Here is an 18,347-nt window from a genome sequence, read left to right on the forward strand (position 1 = left end):
GTATGGAAACTATGTATGTTTTTCTGTATCCTCTTGGGAGTATACAAAACAGTATTTTTTAATATCATAGATAATTAAATGCTATATATTAATTGTCAGTATTATTTATCAGTCAGCATACTATCATAGAAGGCATAAAGTCATTATTATGTGCGTTGTTTTACACAGACTTACCACTTATTGAAATTATTAAGATGTTAGGTTTGTTTTTTGCTTTTGCAAGACTGAGGAAGCTCGTATATATTTGTGATAACTTAAATACCAAAGAAGGCAAAGATACTTTGCTCTCAATAGATGCAGTGTTTTCATTTCTGGACATGCACTGCGCTAGAGTCCACTGCCCTGAATGGAGAGTCATGGCCCAGCAGCATTTATCACAAGGTGACTGAAGTGCCCTGCGGCCTTGAGTGAACATCTAGGGTAGCCAGATGGTACTCACCATGGGCCTGGGGCCTAGGGAAGAGACTCCTCTGCTTGTGGAAAGGACAGAGAAGAGTATGAAGGGCTTTGTTTTGTGACTCGAGTGCCAACTCAGCCACAGTAGAATAGAGCACCAGGTAGATTCCTGAAGTTTCTGACTCCCGGCCCTGGCTCCTGGATGTCATTTCTGGACCTGCCTGGGACCAGTGGAACTTGCCACCCTGAACGGAAGGAAACAGGCCTGGCTGGACTTGCCACAGGCTGATTATGGAGCCCTAAAGAAATGAGTGAACACAGATGGGTAGCCAGGCAGTGGTTATTGTGGGCCTTGGGCAAACTAAATAAGGCACCAGTGCTGTACTGTCCTTGGGTCTGACTCAGTAAAGTCTAACTGATGGTAGCCACAGAGGTGCTTGTGTCACTCCACCCCCAGCTCCAGGCAGCTCAGCACACAAAGAGTGACTCTGTTTGCTTCAGAGAAAGTTAAGGGAAGAGAAGAAGAACCTCTACCTGGTAATCCAGAGAATTCTTCCAGAAATTATCTGAGACCACCAAGGCAGTACCTCCATGAATCTGCAAGAGCCACAGCATTACTAGACTTGGGATGCTCCCTAATGCAGATATGGCTGCAGTGACCAAAAACTTAGATCACAACACCAAGGTCTCTTTGAATACCTTGAAATCCTTTCCCTGAAGGACAGGTACAAACAAGCCAACTGCAGAGACTACAATAAATACCTAACTGTTGAATGCCCAGACAGAAATGAATACCCGTAAGAATCAAGACCATCAAAAAAAACGTGACCTCACTAAACAAACTAAATAAGGCACCAGTTACCAATACTGGAAAGAGAGAGTTAAGTGTCCTTTCAGATGACAATTTCAAGATAGCTGTCTTGAGGAAACACAACTTAATTCAAGATAACCCAGAGAAGGAATTCAGAAATCTATTAGATACATTTAACAAAGATATTGAAATAATTAACTAGAATCAAGTAGAAATTGTTGAGTTGAAAAATGCAATTGACATACTAAAGAATGCATCAGACTTTCTTAACAGCAGAATTGACCAAGCAGAGGAAAGAATTAGTGAACTTGAACACAGGCTATTTGAAAATATTCAGTCATAGGACAAAAAATCAAAAAGAATTAAAAAAGAACAAAGCATGCCTGTGTGATAGCCTCAAAAGAACAAATCTGAGTGATTGGCCTTAAAGAGGAGATAGAGAGAGAGCTACAGGTAGAAATTTGATTCAAATGGATAATAACAGAGGACTTCCCAAACTAGAAAAAGATATTATTCAAGTACAAGAAGCTTATAGAACATCAAGCAGAATTCACTCAAATAACACTACTTCAAAACATTTAATAAACTCCCAACAGTCAAGGATAAAGGAATGATTCTAAAAGCAACAAGAGAACAGAAACAAATAACATACAATAGATCTCCAATATGTATGGCATCAGACTTCTCAGTGGAAACCTTATAAGACAGGAGAGACTGGCATGACATGTTTAAAGTGCTGAAGGAAATTTATCCCAGAATAGCAAATCTGGTGAAAATACCTTTCAATCATGAAGGAAAAATAAAGACCTTCCCAGAAAAACAAAAGCTGAGGAATGTTATCAACACCATACATGTCATACAAGAAAGGCTAAAGGGAGTTCTTCAATCTGAAAGAAAAGTATGTTAATGAGAAAATATCATGTGAAGTTACAAAGTCACTGGTAATAGTAAGTGCACAGAAAAACATTAAGAACACAGAATATTATATCACTGTAATAATCATGTGTAAACTACAAAAGCACTAAAGGATAAACCTATCAAGTAATACAACTGCAGCAACTTTTTAAGACACAATACAATAAGATATAAGTAAAACAACAAAAGTTTTAAAAGAGGAGAAATTAAAATACATAATTTTATTAGTTTTCTCTTTGCCTGTTTGCTTATGCAATCAGTATTAACAAGTTTAAAATAACACCGTATAAGGTATTATTTGCAAGTCTCATGGTAACCTCAATCAAAAAACTTACAACAGAAACACTAAAATTAAAAGCAAGAAATTAAAACATACCACCAGAGAAAACACCTTCATTAAAAAAAAAAAGACAGAAAGGAAGGAAAAAAGGAAGAGAAAACCAAAAAAAAAAAAAAAAAACCCAGAAAACACATAACAAAATGGCAGGGGTAAGTCTCTACTTACCAATGACAACATTGAATGTAAATTGATTAAATTATCGAATCAAAAGACAGAGTAGCCAACTGGATTAAAACAAAACAAAACAAAACAAGACCCAGTGATCTGTTGTCTACAAGAAACATATTTCACCTGTAAAGATACACACAGACTGAAAAAAAGGAATGTAAAAAGATGTTTCATGCAAATGGAAACCAAAAAAGAGCAGAATTAGCTATACTTAGACAAAATAGATTTCAAGACAAAACTATAAAAGAACAAAGAAGGTCATTATATAATGATAAAGAGATCAGTTCAGCAAGGGAACATAACAAATATGTGTGTGTGTATATATACAACTCTAGAGCACCCAGATATATAAAGCAACTGTTATTAGAGCTAAAAATGGCAGATATGCCCCAAAACAATAATGTAATAGCTGGAGACTTCAACACTCAATTTAACATTGGACTGATCTTCTAGACAGAAAATCAACAAAGAAGCATCACACTTAATCTGCCATAGACTAAATGAACCTTGGATATTTACAGAACATTATCTCCACCAGCTGCAGAATATGCATTTTTCTTCTAAGCACATGGATTCTCAAGGATAGACCATATGTTAGGCCACAAAGTACATCTGTAAAAATTCAAAACAATTGAAATTATATCAAGTATCTTCTTTGACCACAATGGAATAAAAGTAAAAATCAGTAACAGGAGGTATTTTGGAAACTATGCAAACACATAGAAATTAAGCAACAGGCTTCTGAATGACCGGTGTGTCAATAAAGAAATTAAGAAGGAAATTTTAAAAATTTCTTGAAACAAATGATAGTGAAAACACAACATGTAAAAACCTATGAAATATAGCAAAAGCAGTCTTAAGAGGAAAATTTATGGCTATAAGTGCCCACATCAAGAAAGTAGAAAAATTTCAAATAAACAATCTAACAACACAGCTTAAAGAGCTAGAAAAGCAAGACCAAACCAAACCCAAAGTTAGTAGAAGAAAAGAAGTAATAAAGATCAGAGCGGAAATAAAATAAATGGAAACAAAGAACACAATGCAAAATATCAATGAAACATAAAGTCTGTATCTTGAAAACATAAATAAAATTGGCAGAACTTTAGCCAGACTAATGAAGCAAAAAAGAGAGAAATTCGAATAAATAAAATCAGAGATGAAAAATTAGTCATTATAACTGGTGCTTCAGAAATTCAAAGGATCACTAGAGGCTACTATGAGCAACTATATATCAATAAATTGGAAAACCTAAAATAAGCAGGTAAGTTCATAGACACATATATCCTACTAGATTGAACCACAAAGAAATTCAAAACCTGAACAGGCCAATTACAAGTACCAAGATCAAAGGGGTAATAAAAAGTCTCTGAGAAAAAACCCAGTACCCACTGACTTCACTGCTGAATTCTATCAAACATTTAAAGAAGAATTAACACCAGTCCTACTCAAACTATTCTGAAAAATTAGGAGGAGGGAATACTTCCAAACTCATTATGTGAGTTGCAGGATACAAAATCAATATAAAATCCATAGTATTTCTATATGTCAACAGTGAGCGATCTGAAAAAGAAATCGAGAAAATAATCCCATTAACAATAGTTGCAAATAAAATAAAATACCTAGGAATTAGCCAAGGAAGTGAAAGGTCTCTACAATGAAAACCATAAAACACTGATGCAAGAAATTGAAGAGAACATTAAAAAATTGAAATATATTCCATGTTCATAGATTGGAAAAAATCAGTATTATTAAAATGTCCATACTACCTAAAGCAATCCATGGATTTGATGCAATTCCTATCAAAATAACTTAATGGAAATCTTCACAGACATAGAAAAAACTATCCTAAAATTTATATGGAACCACAAAAGACCCAGAATAGCCAAAGCAATCGTGAGGAAAAGAAAAGAAAAAAAAAAAAAAAAAAAAAAAAAAAAAAAAAAAAAAAAAAAAAAAACTGGAGGAATCACATTACCTGACTGTAAATTATACTTCAGAGCTATAGTAATAAAAACGGTAAAGTACTGGCATAAAAACAGACAGATAGAGCAATGGAACAGAAAAGAGAACCCAGAAACAAACTTATACATCTGCACTGAATTCATTTTTTGACAAAGGGTCCAAGAACATACATTGATGAAAAGAGAGCCTCCTCCATAAATGGTGCTGGGAAAGCTGGACTTCCATATGCAGAAGAATGGAAATAGACCTCTATCTCACGCCATATACAGCAATCAAATAAAAATGGATTAAATGCTTAAATCTGAGACTTCAAACTATGAAACTACTAAGATAAAATATTGAGAAAAATTTCCAGGACATTAGAACAGGCAAAGATTTCTCGTGGAATATCCCACAAACACAGAAGATGAAAGCAAAAATGGACAAATGGGATCATATCAAATTAAAATGTTTCTGCACAACAAAGAAAACAATCAACCAAGTGAAAAGACATCCTACAGAATGGGGAAAAGTACTTGCAACCTGCATCAGACAAAGGATTAATAATCAGAATATAAGGAGCTCAAACAACTCCATAGGAAAAAACTCTGATAATACACCTTAAAAGTGGGCAAAAGATTTGAGTAGACATTTCTCAAAAGAAGAGGTATAATTACCAAACAGATATATGAAAAGGTGCTCAACATCACTGGTCATCAGAGGAATGCAAATCAAAGCTACAATGAGATATCGTCTCACCCCAGTTAAAATGTTTTTTATCTAAAAGACATTCAATAACAAATGCTGGCAAGGATATGGAGAAAAGGGAACACTCTTGGCGGGAATGTAAATTAGTACAACCCCTATGGGGAACAGTTTGATGATTCCTCAAAAAAAAAAAAAAAAAAAAAAAAAAAAAAAAACCACTAAAACTAGAGCTACCATATGATCCACTGCTAGGAAAGGAAGTTATAATAGTATATCAAAGAGATATCTGCACCCCCATCTTTTTCACAGCACTATTCACAATATCCAAGATACGGAAGCTACCTATGTGTCCATCAAAAGACAAATGGATAAAGGAAATGTGGTACATTAACACAATGGAGTACTATTCTGCCATAAAAATGAACGAGATCCTCTCATTTGCAACAACATGGATGACACTGGAGGTCATTATGTTAAGTGAAATAAGCCAGGCACAGATAGACAAACTTCGAATGTTCACACTTAATTGTGGGAGTTAAAAATTAAAACAATTTAACTCATGAAGATACAGAGTAGAATAATGCTTACAAGAGTCCAGAAGGGTACTGGGGCTGGGGAGAATAGGGATGGTTAATAGATACAATAATATCATTCTATAGGGTGAATAAGGTCTAGTATTTGATAGCACAACAGGGTGGCTACAGTCAACACTAATTTGTACATTTTGAAATGACTAAGAGCGTAATTGAATTGTACGTAACACAAAGGAAGGATAAAAGCTTGAGGTTAGAGATATCTCATTTACCCTAACGTGATTATTTCATACTACATGCCTGCATACATATCTCGTGTATTCCATATATATAATGTACTTACAAAAGAGATGCCATTTCTCAATGTGGTCACAATTGACTCATACATATTTCAACATTTGGTGAAAATTTGGCAACACTTCATCAATTCATCACCAGAAGTCATTAGGGATTCTTTTTAGATTTCAGTTACACCATCAAATCCCTTTAATTTAATTCTGCACAATTATGCACATATTAATTGAACATTTGCTAAATGTTATGCGTTGGGCAAGTTGCTGTTAGATATAATGGAAATATTTTGAGGACATGGACAAGCGGACTAGAATTCTGTTTCTGGTTATTTCTCTTATCTTTTAAGTGATTGAGAATGTATTACTTCTTTGACACCAGATTTTTAATCTTGTGACAGGGATACGAATCTCAATCACATAGAAGGTTATTTAACAAAAACAGGAGTGATATAGTGTTTGGTATCTAGTTGCTTCTCAACAAACATTAAACTTCTGATTCACTTAAATGAAGTGCCCCTTTTCACCATGTCACCATTTATACAGCAGAAGAAAGAAGCACAAAGGACTCCTTTAGAAGGCAGGTGCCAGCTACAAACAATGGGACTCTAGGTTATTTTCCAGATGTCCTTATTTTAACAGCATTATTATGTGTTGTATTTTTAGGGGAGAATGTGTGCCAGGGCAGTATTATAATTCAGTTTCAATTACAGTAACTGTTATGCATTGTAGGCTAGCCAAAAGTTGGCAGGTAGCCTGTGCACAAGCCCTGAACTTAATAGGAGCAATGGCTTTGCAAGCCCACTTCAGCTCCTCATTACTGTCTCCTTCTGATTTAGTGGCGGCCTTCTCCCCTGAGGTTGGGTGTTGATACCATCTCCTCAGCTGGCTCAGGTTTCTGGGAAGATGTTCATTCTGCCTTAGAACTGCCAGAAATCTATTTCTTATATTTTCTGTTAAGTACAATGAGACAAAACATAGTTCCTCATTTCCATCCTTCCTTCCCTTCTCTTCCCTTTCCTTCCTTCCTTCCTTTCTCCTTTCTTCCTTCCCTCCCTCTTTTTCTCTTTCCCTTTTTCTTCTTCCCTCCCTCCTTTACTTTCCTTTCCCCTTCCTTCCTTCCTTCCTCTTCCTTCCTTCCCTCCTTCCTTTCTTCCCTTTGTCCCTTCCTCCCTCCATCCATCCTTTCTTCCTTCCTTCCTTTCTCCTTTCTTCCTTCCCTTCTTTTCCTCCTTCCCTCCTTTTCTCCCTCCCTCCTTTCCTCCTCCCCCCTTCCTTTCTTCCCTTTATCCCTCCCTCCCTCCTTCCTTCCTTCCCTCCATTCCTCTGTCCCTCCCTCCCTCCTTCCTTTCTTCCTTCCTTCCTTTCTCCTTTCTTCCTTCTCTTCTTCTTTTTTCCCTTCCCTCCTTTTCTTCCTCTCTCCTTTCCTTCCTTCCTTCCCTCCTTCCTTTCTTCCCTCCTTCCTTTCTTCCTTCTGTCCCTTCCTCCCTCCCTCTATCCTTTCTTCATTCCTTCCTTTCTCCTTTCTTCCTTCCCTTCCTTCCCTTCATTTTCTCCTTCCTACCTTTTCTCCCTCCCTCCCTCCCTTCCTTCCCTCTGTTCTTCCTTCCTTCCTTTCTTCCTCTTTTCTTCCTTTCCTTCCTCTTTTTTCCTTATCTCCTTTTCTTCCTTCCTTCTCTCTTCCCTTCCCTTCTTTTCCCTTTCTTTCCCTTCCCTCCCTTCTTTTTCTTTGTCCCCTCCCTCCCCACTTCTCCCACTCCCTCCCTCCTGCCTTCCTTCTTCCTTCTCTCTCTTCACATTCTTCCTTCCTTTCCTCCTCCCTTCTTTCTTCCTTCATTTTCTTCTTCCTCATACTCGTTCTTTTTATTCTTCTCCCTTCTTCTCCCTCTTCCTCCTCCTCCTACCCCTCCATCTTCCATGTTGTATTGCTACCCGCTTAATGAATCCTTTTGCCAAAAGCCCTGTTCATCTTGTCTACAGTTTAATATTTTATTCCATTTTTCTTACTAGTTCTATCTTGTAGCACACTTAGAAGTCTTCTCTATTACCTGTATTTACATCTTCCCAATGTTTGTAGATTCTTACATTCCCTGGTTGTCACTTAGCCACGTAATAGGCATTTATCTCCTTTAATCTAGCCTCATAAATCAAACCTTTCTTTTCCCTACTCATCTTTTTATCATTCTCTAAACGGTTTTTAATTTGTCTGTGTCTTTCTGGAATGGAAGTGCCTCAAACTAAATGTAGGATTCAAGGCTGAAACCTTGCTGACTGCATGTTGCCATTCTTTCATTCTGAACAAACATTTCATAACAAATAACTATAGTATGCCTCTTTATCTTGCCAGTTCATTACTTTGCAAATATAAGCAGAATAAGTTCTTACTGAGGTCTTTTGAAGTAGATGAAAAAATGCATTTTTTCCAGAACTCAGGAGGCCAAAGTTTAAACTCAGATTTACCACAATTCATGACCTTCCAGCTTAAATTCTGTATGACTAATTTTCCTCTTTTTTTTTTTTTTTGAGACAAAGTCTCACTCTGTTGCCCAGGTTAGAGTACAGTGACACCATCTCAGTTCATTGCAATCTCTCGAGTTCAAGCAATTTTCCTTCCTCAGCCTCAAGAGTATCTGGGATTACAGGCACACACCACCACGCCCAGCTAATTTTTGTCTCTTTAGTACAGACAGGGCTTTACCACATTGGCCAGGCTGGTCTCAAATTCCTGGCCTCAAGTGATGCATCTGCCTTGGCCTCCCAAAGTGCTGAGATTACAGGCATGAGCCACCGCTTCCGGCCTAGGAATCAATACTGTCATATCTCATGTACAGGACCTAGACTGGGGCCAGGCAAGCCAAGCTCACAGGACACTTGCACAATCCTGAGAATGAGCACCACCTTACATTTTGCATCTAAGATGCCTCACTAAAACAATATAGTAGGTATAAAAATGCTTTTAAAAATGCAAACACGTAGACAAATGTAAGATCTCACCATCGTTCTTCACCAGTTCTACCCAACACAATTTATTAGCAATAGAATTATTATACACTTGGAGCTCACCTATGCCAAACCCTTCTCCATAGTTTCCTTGACTCACTCTTTCAAGTTTCCAGGTGCCCGAGTATGCTAGCCTCTACTTAGCCAGGCACCTTCAGGCCAGAACACCTAAATTGGTAAACCATTCAATCACAGAGATTGTTTCCTCATCATGCCATCAACATGTAATTATTTAAATGCCTGTTTCCTCCCAACTCTGCTTATCTGCTTCCTTGAAGATAACTTGCTTATCAGATGAAATTGTGTTTGCTGTTGTGTCTATAATGAAGTACTGGTTTAATGTGTAATCCATTTCAGATCACAAACTTACAATTTCAATAAGGTTGACTATAGAAATGATGCTTTTGTCTCCAAGCGCTCTAATGCATGGTTTAGAAAACTTTTCTGATGATGAACTACAGTAAGAAGTGCATTTTTTATCATAACCAGGAACATACAGAAAAACACAAATATAACTGAAAAGGATTTCACAAAATAGTACCTTTTCTACCTGCAAAACACTCACCGATTCTATCCTGTTCTTTTTTATTCCGTACTGCTAATCATGAACTCATCAAGTTGATTGTGCTATCCATTAGTGGAATACAACCAGTTTTGAAAAACAAAAACACACCCTAAAGGATTCTGTTTTAGTGGAACTTAGCTGATTGTTGTGGAAAAGTTTTTGACTGATGTATGTGTAGATCTGTGTGTGTGTCTTGTGTGCATCTGTGTAGGGTGGTCAGGAGAATATATTGGATGGACTTGACTATAGGTAGAAAGAAGTTCACCTTCACAAGGGGAGGACTATCCAGTGTCCATACATATTTAACAGGCTACTAGGTGATTCAGATTTCTGAGGAATTCAGCAAGATGTCATGGGCCTAGACATATATAAAAGTGGAACATCCAGGAGAAGGCAGCCTCCAGAGATGCAGAGTGGTGGTGGCATTAGAAGAGTTTCTAAGAAAAGAATCCGGGTAATTGTGAGGCAGGTACTAGGAGTAAACTATGGATTTAGACATTAGGGGAAAACTAGTTATAAGAACTGCAGCATAAGTTCACAAAAGGCTGCAGGCAAGGTTCACTTCATGTATAGCATGTGTCTGTTGATTTGTTATTCCTTAAGTCCATTCTGACTGCAGATATGATTTGTCCAAGTACTTGTCAATTGCAACCAAATGATCAAAGCTGTAAGCAAAGCCGGCATGATCAAGCAGTGCCTGGTAGACCCTGGGAAACAGACAGGTCTTGGATCCCTTTAGATTTATATTTTCCATTTCCCTCTGCCTGTGAATAGAGTGGGCCCTAAGTACCAGGCTAGAATTTGTACCTCCTTGAATGTATTTTAGCACTTTTTTCTCCAACTTATTTCATAAGTTCTCTCTTTAAATTGCCCTGATAGATCATCGACTTAGAGTTGTTCCTTGTTCTTCACAGGTGTGTACAACCATTATCAATTTAGTAAAATTCTAGCATTCAAAATTTTTAACAGGAGGGATTATGTTGAGTTTTTTTCACAGCTTGTTTATAGCCTAAATATAATTCCCTTTCAAACAATCTCTCATTGAAAGACTCTTCACGTTTCTAATGCCCAGGAAAAATATAAACCCAACAGGGTGTTTACTAACCTTGTAAAATTGCAGGATTACACTCATGAAGAGAAAAATAAGCTTTTCTTCATGCTCATCCTCTTTAACAAATGAATCCTAAGTTCATGTATAAACTTGTAGTTAATAAGACACATATCAAAAGCACTCCAAAACCCCAGGATTTTAGGAAGAAAACACACAAGTAGTGTGTCATTTTCACTTCCACTATTTGGTGGTACAGTAGTGGCACAGTACTTATATACACAATGCATAACTCTCAAAAAGTATAAAAGCAAATAACTGATAAAATATATAGAAAAATGACCTTTTCAAAATCCCATTTCAAACATTCAAAGTCAGTGGCTTAAGTGAATAGTGAATCTATGATACCTTTTCCAAATAGAGTAGAACTGTAGAGGTTCTTTCTACCTTGAGTAGCAAGAAATTAATTATTAGGATTGCTTTGACTCACAATGATACTGTGAACTTCCAATTATTCCAGGTAATGTAAGCAAGGACTGTACATAATTGAAATTTAATGATAACACAAAAGGCTTATTCTAACCATTAATTTCGATCTTTTTCCCTAGCAAACCTTTCCATGAGCTAATGAGAATAGCTAAGTTGCTTGTGTGTCATTTTACCCGTCTTTTTTTAAATGTCTCCGTCTTTGGCAAAGCTGTTTACAAGAAGTAAAGCAATGATCATCAAAATGTGATTTGAAGAGGTTTGGAAAGTTTGAGCTTGAGGGCAGCCAGGTGTCAGCTAGAGCAGACAGGGAAGGATGATTTATAAATCAGATTTAAAGACAGTTCCTGTATTAGTCTGTTTTCACGCTGCTGGTAAAGACATATCCAAGACTGGGCAATTTACAAAATAAAGAGGTTTATTGGACTTACAGCTCCACATGGCTGGGGAGGCCTCACAATCATGGTGGAAGGTGAAAGACACGTCTCACATGGCAGCAGATGAGAAGAGAGCTTGTGCAGGAAGATTCCCGTTTTTAAAACCATCAAATCTCCTGGGACTTATTCACTATCATGAGAACAGCATGGGAAGAACCTTCTCCCATGATTCAGTTACCTCCCACCAGGTTCCTCCCACAACACGTGGGAATTGAAGATGAGATTTGGGTGGGGACACAGCCAAACCATATCAGTTCTCAAAGGAGGATCTCCAAAATGTTTCTGCAAGACCAGCACCATTGTAATCATAATATAGCTTCTCAATGATTTCTTGGTAAATATGCACATTTTCTAAGTTTTATAGTCACACACTGTCACCTTATATGTATAATAGGAGTTAGTGTTTGCTTGTTTACCAGGTTGTCAACATTGTTAACAAACAACCCCTCGAAAAATCCTTGTTTTATTTAAATAGATATTTCCTCATTTGATTTCCTCCATAAATTGTTACCTTTTATTCTCAAAAAGACCCATGTAGAAATGATTAAAGATGTTTTTTGGACACAGAATAGTAAGCATATTTTAACAATTTCATATTAGTTAATAAAAATGATTTGTATGTTCATTAATCAAAACATGCTGATTGACTTTATGTTAAAAATCATTAAGGATTTAAAATAGGAAAAGGGAATAGTTGGCATGTAAGTTGAGAGTTTGATCAAATCCAGGATACTGTAAAAACTATTTGAAATACCTGATACTCCATACCAGATGCCAAGTTTTCCCTTTGCTAATGACAAGCATTTATATCCCACAGGAACACTAAACCATCTTGTAAGTATCTCTTGAATGGCCACCTAAGAAATGTGAAGGCCGGAGCAGCTCATAAGAACAAACTGATGTTATCTTTGAGAATACCATGCTGGGCATTTTAGGGTACCTAAAGAAATGGAATATATATATATTACAAAACCCTGAGCCAGTTATTCCCAGCACAGAAGCTGACTTCTGTAAACTTGGTTTAATAATGGGGCAGGCTGTATCAATCAGTAGGGTGGTAGCAAGTCAATAATTATTTCAAGACAATGATTTTCAATGTTCTATACAGTAAACAGTTAATATAGAAAATAAAACAGGAGAAAGGAGCATCATTTAGCACATTGGTGATTTGCTGGATTGTCCTGGAACATTCTGCGTTGTCTTAAAATAACTCTGGATTTTCTACTTCAACTAGCTAGCTATTTTGTGGTTAAGCTTCTGTACTTGCTATCAAACTGACTCTCAACATAGGTTTCACACATTAGTGCCAACCAGCTTCAAGTTCTCCGGTTGCCAGTGGTCTTACTTTTCATGCACAAAGGTGACAAATGGAAATCTGTTATACCGTGGTGTTAATGATGAAAGTTTTCTACCATTTGAGTTATTTTCAGGACACCTGGACTGCTTAATGTGAAAAATTAAATCTTTAATGGTTGAATTCTAGGCATGGTGACTTTTGTTGGAGGGTTATGCTTTTGACTTAGATCTTCCTTTACCCTCCAGATAGCATGCCATTCATTTTTTTCTTTCTTCATTTCCCTTTCCATTCCTCCTTCATTTACTGCGACATTTACTGATCAACTAATATTTTTCAGGCACATGGATAAGTACTGAGGAGAGAAACACAGATCAGATATGGCCCCTCCTCCCCAGGATCCATAGTTTTGTACAGGACATAGTATGTCAGCCTGCTCATAAATCTTGAAAGGATCATAGTTGAACATAGGTACAAAGCAGAAAGAAGAAGGGGTTAATCTTGTCTTTGGAAGATGGAGTCATGAAAGACTCCACCCAAGTGGAAGGATTTAAGCTTATTCTTAAATGATGGGTAAGAACTTCTCAGAAGGAAAAGGAAGCAGTTGGAGGAATCACCCTGACATGTGGGTTACAGCAGTAGTTTCTCATGACCTGAACACAGAGTGTGAGCACAGGCTGTCAGGAGATGAGGATGGAGAGTTCCTTGGGAAGTTGGTAGGGGTTTTGAATGCCTTGCCATGACTTTCGGATTTCATTCTGCAAAATGAAAAATACCAGCAAAATACCACTGAAGATTGAAGGTGGGGAATTACATGTTCCTTTCACTTTGACAACAAGGTATATAGTGGGTAGATCAGAAGGGAAGAGAGGCTTAACAGAATTATGACAGGTCATATATTGAGTGGATGCCATAACTCAGACATTGCCCTAGATTCTGGGTATACCTTGGGAGCAAAATAACCATAACCCCACCTTGTACTAATTATGACAATAACAGTAGTATTTATTTAATGTCGAGTTGGTACTGTCTGGGAGCTTGATGTATTTTAAGGACAGTTGACCTTTAAATAACGCAGAGGTATGGGCACTGGCCCCCCACAGTTGAAAATCTGTGTATAACTTTTAACTGTCCAAAAATTGAGTTGTTGATAGCCTACTGTTGATGAGAGGCCTGACCTATTACAGTTGATTAACACATATGTTGTGTATGTATTATATGCTGAATTCTTACATTAAAGCAAGCTAGTAAAAAGAAAATATTAAGAAAATCATAAAGAAGAGAGACTATACTTACCATTTATTAAGTGGAAGTAGATCGTCATAAAGGCTTTCATCTTCATCATCTTCACATTGAGTAGGCTGAGGAGGAGGAGGAAGAGAAGTTGGTCTTGCTGTCTCAGAGGTGGCAGAGACAGAAAGAAGTCTGTGTAAGTTGGTCTGTGGGGCTCTAACCTATGTCATTCAAGGGTCAACTGTATTTCAACTTAACAACTCTAAGATATTACTACTATCTATGTTGTATAGGTAATGTAACTGAGGCTGACAGATGGTATTTACCCAAAGCTGTGTAGCCAGTCGTGTATCCAGTTAGGATTTGTGTCCAGGCAGTATTTCACTGTGATCTACCTTGAGAAAGTGAATAGATCATGAGATCAGCTATAACTATAATGGAAACATAGCCAGACAAGAGCAGCTATTGCAGCAGGAAGCAGGAAAAATAAAAATAAAACTATAAATACAAGAACAATCTGTTCTAAAAGAAATGGAACCTCAAGCTATAGTGTTAAGGTCCCAAATATGGTACTCTTCATCCTTTTCTAGATAGTTCTGTCTGCCTTACACACATCAGTGGATGAAGCCAGCTATTCAACATATAGTCTAACCATACTAGGTAGCCAGAGTTTTGCACTGGCATTTTCTGGCCATTCTCCTTTCTTTGTTACCATGACTTGTTAATAGACAGCTTACACTCTAGGACTTTACATCTTACTATTGGCTTCTGTGCATTCAGTGGCCAAATGTCCAGTAGTTCTATGCTGAGCCTCCCCCTAGATATAGTTTGAAAAATGCATGAGATAAAAAAATATCCTTCAGCCTCCCACAACCACGGAACACCTAGCATGCCACTCAGCAGTTAGAGCAGAAACCTGTTGTGGTAGGCAGAATTCTAAAATAGTCCTTAAGATTGCACACCTAAAATGACCCTGATGTACACACCCTATATAATCCCTTTCCTTTGAGTGTGAGTTGGATTTGTGACTATGATAGGATATCACTACCATAATTTTGGTACCCTATATGGGTGAAAAGATTTTGTAGCCATAACTAAGGTTCTAATCAGTTGACTTTGAGTTAATCCAAAGGGACACAATCCCAAGTGAGCCTGACCTAATCAGCCAAGCCCTGAAAAGAGGTCACAGAAATTTGAAGCATGGAATAAAGACATTTCTTGCTAGCATTGAAAGAGCATCCTACCACATTTCAGACAGAACATGGCACCAAGAGCAACGCCTAGGAGATGAGAATGGTCCCTGTTCAACAGCTAGCAAGAAAACAGGGTAACTCAGTCATAAAACTACAAGGAAATGAATCCTTTCAATAAACTATGATCTTAGAAAAGGACACAGAGGTTCAGATATGATCACAGCCCAAGCCTACACCTTGATTTAAGCCTGAACAGAACACTCTGCTAACCCATACCCAGACTCCTTATCCACAGAAACTGTGAAATAATAAATCTGTGTTGTTCTAAGTCGCTCAGTTTGTGATTACGTGCTATGTAGCAGTAGAAACTAGGAAACAATACCACAGTTCAGACAGGTGCCACCCTGAGTTACCAAACCAGCAGGTCATGATTGACTGGCTTGTTTTGATGACCCTTCAAAAGAGTTTTAGTCTGCTCATGGCTCTGTGCATGATAAATTTAATATAGCATGCCCTCAGTTATCCATAAAACTAATCTTTAATTCTTTGAGGCCACTGTGTATTATTTAGTGTGTTACATTTCCATTGCATTGAGGATAATTTTTCTTTTCAGTGTGGTCCTACTAATGGCATGTCCTGTGTGTTTTTCAAATAAGATATATACTTAATTAGTATTCATAATTCGATTCTAGTATAACTTGGTTATCATAGGCATTTTATTAGAAATATTTCTGTTTAAATCAAAGTTATTAACAAGTGATTCAGTTAGAATTGTTAGTAATTAAACTACAGCATATAAGCATGAATAATTGTCAAGGAGATTGTTGTATATTGCTTTTTACATTTTATGTTTCTTTGGTATAATAAAATAATAGAATAAAAAATTATTTATACTCTATTACAGTGGGGAAGTACAACATGTCAGCTGTAATGAGGAATAATTTGTTGGAGGAGACAATATTTGGAACGATATTTGGCTAAATATATATTCACAACTAAGATTTTTATTAAGCAGAGCTGAAAATCTGTTGAAATTACCCCTGAGTTTAATGATCACATAAATAATCCTGTTTCAATTATTTGCGTCTTACATGGGTTCATAATAAATGAATTATGCATCAGACAACTTTGTGTCTTTTGTTACTTTTATAGTATTGATTTAGATAAAGATTAGCCCCAGGGAGTAATGGGAAAGGGCTCCATGTGGCTGCTGTTTTGCTTTTTATTAGATCTCAAACTGAAATATCTACTTTATCTAAATCAGCTTCACACTTCCGAACATTTGTATCCATCAATTCTATTTACTTCACTTAGCTTGGCTATTAAGATGGCTGCACATCAGTTCTGCCCTTCATTTAAGTGATTACATTTGGAGCTGAAAGAGGGATACTCCAGGGACGGATCAAAGATGGGAGCTAGGTTATGAAGCAATGCAGAAAACTGTGGGATGCTTCACAGCCCTCTATCTCTACTAAAGTTTGTATCTAAAGCTCACTGATGAGAGAAAGTTGTCATGAATGCAGGAAATGAATCACCTGAATAAAAACAAAAAAACCTTTAAATATGGAATAGAAACTTGTGTCGATTCCCAATCTGTTTAAAATGCCTTACTTTTATTTGAAGAAAAAACTTTATGGAGAAGTCTGAGAAACCGAAGGAACCCCCGTCTATTCTTATCCATGTCAAGTTTGTAAAATGTGTGACTCTCAGCTAGTTTTGATGAGCTGAGAGAATGTGTTCCTTACATGGGTGAGGGTGTTTGAGCAGATTAATGCAGTGTTTCTCACAGTGTGGTCCAGAGAAATCCTGCATCAGAATCATTAGAACTTTTGACAAAAATGGAGATCCAGGGTCTCCACCTAAGACCTATGAAATTAGAATCTCTGGGAAAGGTCTGAGGATTCCTTTTTAGGGAGATTTGTAGTTAATGCTGATGCACATAACAGTTTGAGCACCACGAGTCAATATGTATGTATAACAGCTTAGTTCTCTGTTCTCTTTCGCCAGTGCTGGACACTCTTGCTATCAATTCCTTTCCTCTCATTTGTCTTCAGCCCTTTAAGAATGCGGTAATGTACAGCTCAAATGAGTTTTTTGAGTCACTGTCTATTGTTCCTCCATTTCACTACCTTTACTCACTGAGCAGTTTGTGTTTGCTATTCATTCTTAGGATAAGGATAGGTGGTAAAGTCTGGGTGTGGTGTTGATCCTTCATTGAGGATATTGTCTAGTCGTGGAACTAGACCAAACAAGACTAGACTAGTCTAGAACTAGCTAGCGTGTGATTCATGGATCATGGGACTGATGAGACTTATGAAGCAAATATGCCCTTGAAGGTGGATTTCCTCAAGGAAATGATGATAGGACCCTTTGAAACCCCACTTGAATTTGATTAGAGTCTGTAGCCTGATGTCATGCCAACACCTCACTGCATCTGTTCATCTTGTGGAATGTTTCAGAATGGAAGGTGACAAAGGTGTCCTCAGATATCAGTGTTCAAGATAGTTATTTTCAGGCTGTTTACATTTTTTGTTTCCAGCAGGGATACCTAGATTTCCTTTTTTTTTTTTTTTTTTTTTTTTTTTTTTGAGATGGAGTCTCACTCTGACGCCAGGCTGGAGTGCAGTGGCATGATCTCGGCTCACCACAAGCTCCGCCTCCCAGGTTCAAGTGATTCTCCTGCCTCAGCCTCCCAAGTAGCTGAGCCTACAGGCACCCGCCACCACACCCAGTTAATTTTTGTATTTTTAGTAGAGATGGGTTGGCCAGGAGGGTCTTGATCTCTTGACCTCGTGATCTGCCCGCCTCGGCCTCCCAAAGTGCTGGGATGACAGGGGATTTCCATCATTTTTTTTTTTTTTTTTTATTATACTTTAAGTTCTAGGGTACATGTGCATAACGTGCAGGTTTGTTACATATGTATACTTATGCCATGTTGGTGTGCTGCACCCATCAACTCGTCAGCACCCATCAATTCATCATTTATATC

At 37.4% G+C, this 18,347-nt stretch overlaps 1 protein-coding gene and 1 long non-coding RNA gene across 6 annotated transcripts in view; one reads left to right on the top strand and one right to left on the bottom strand.

The window, feature by feature from the left end:
* The window catches only part of KCNIP4 (potassium voltage-gated channel interacting protein 4), a 1,247,498-nt gene that overhangs the window by 646,949 nt on the left and 582,202 nt on the right, over positions 1-18,347 (top strand). The window lies entirely within an intron of this gene.
* LOC108526171 (uncharacterized) overlaps positions 14,260-18,347 on the bottom strand; it is a 12,760-nt gene continuing 8,672 nt past the window's right edge. For 2 of the 3 annotated variants that reach the window (XR_001884452.1, XR_001884450.1), the window contains exon 3: positions 14,260-14,293. This is a non-coding gene — a long non-coding RNA (uncharacterized LOC108526171). Of the gene's footprint in view, positions 14,294-14,491; positions 14,561-18,347 lie in introns of those variants that run through there. The other variant, XR_001884451.1, reaches the window with a different exon arrangement.

This window comes from Rhinopithecus bieti, unplaced genomic scaffold, assembly GCF_001698545.2.
Source record: "Rhinopithecus bieti isolate Rb0 unplaced genomic scaffold, ASM169854v2 scaffold_1599, whole genome shotgun sequence".
Taxonomy (NCBI): Eukaryota; Metazoa; Chordata; class Mammalia; order Primates; family Cercopithecidae; genus Rhinopithecus; species Rhinopithecus bieti.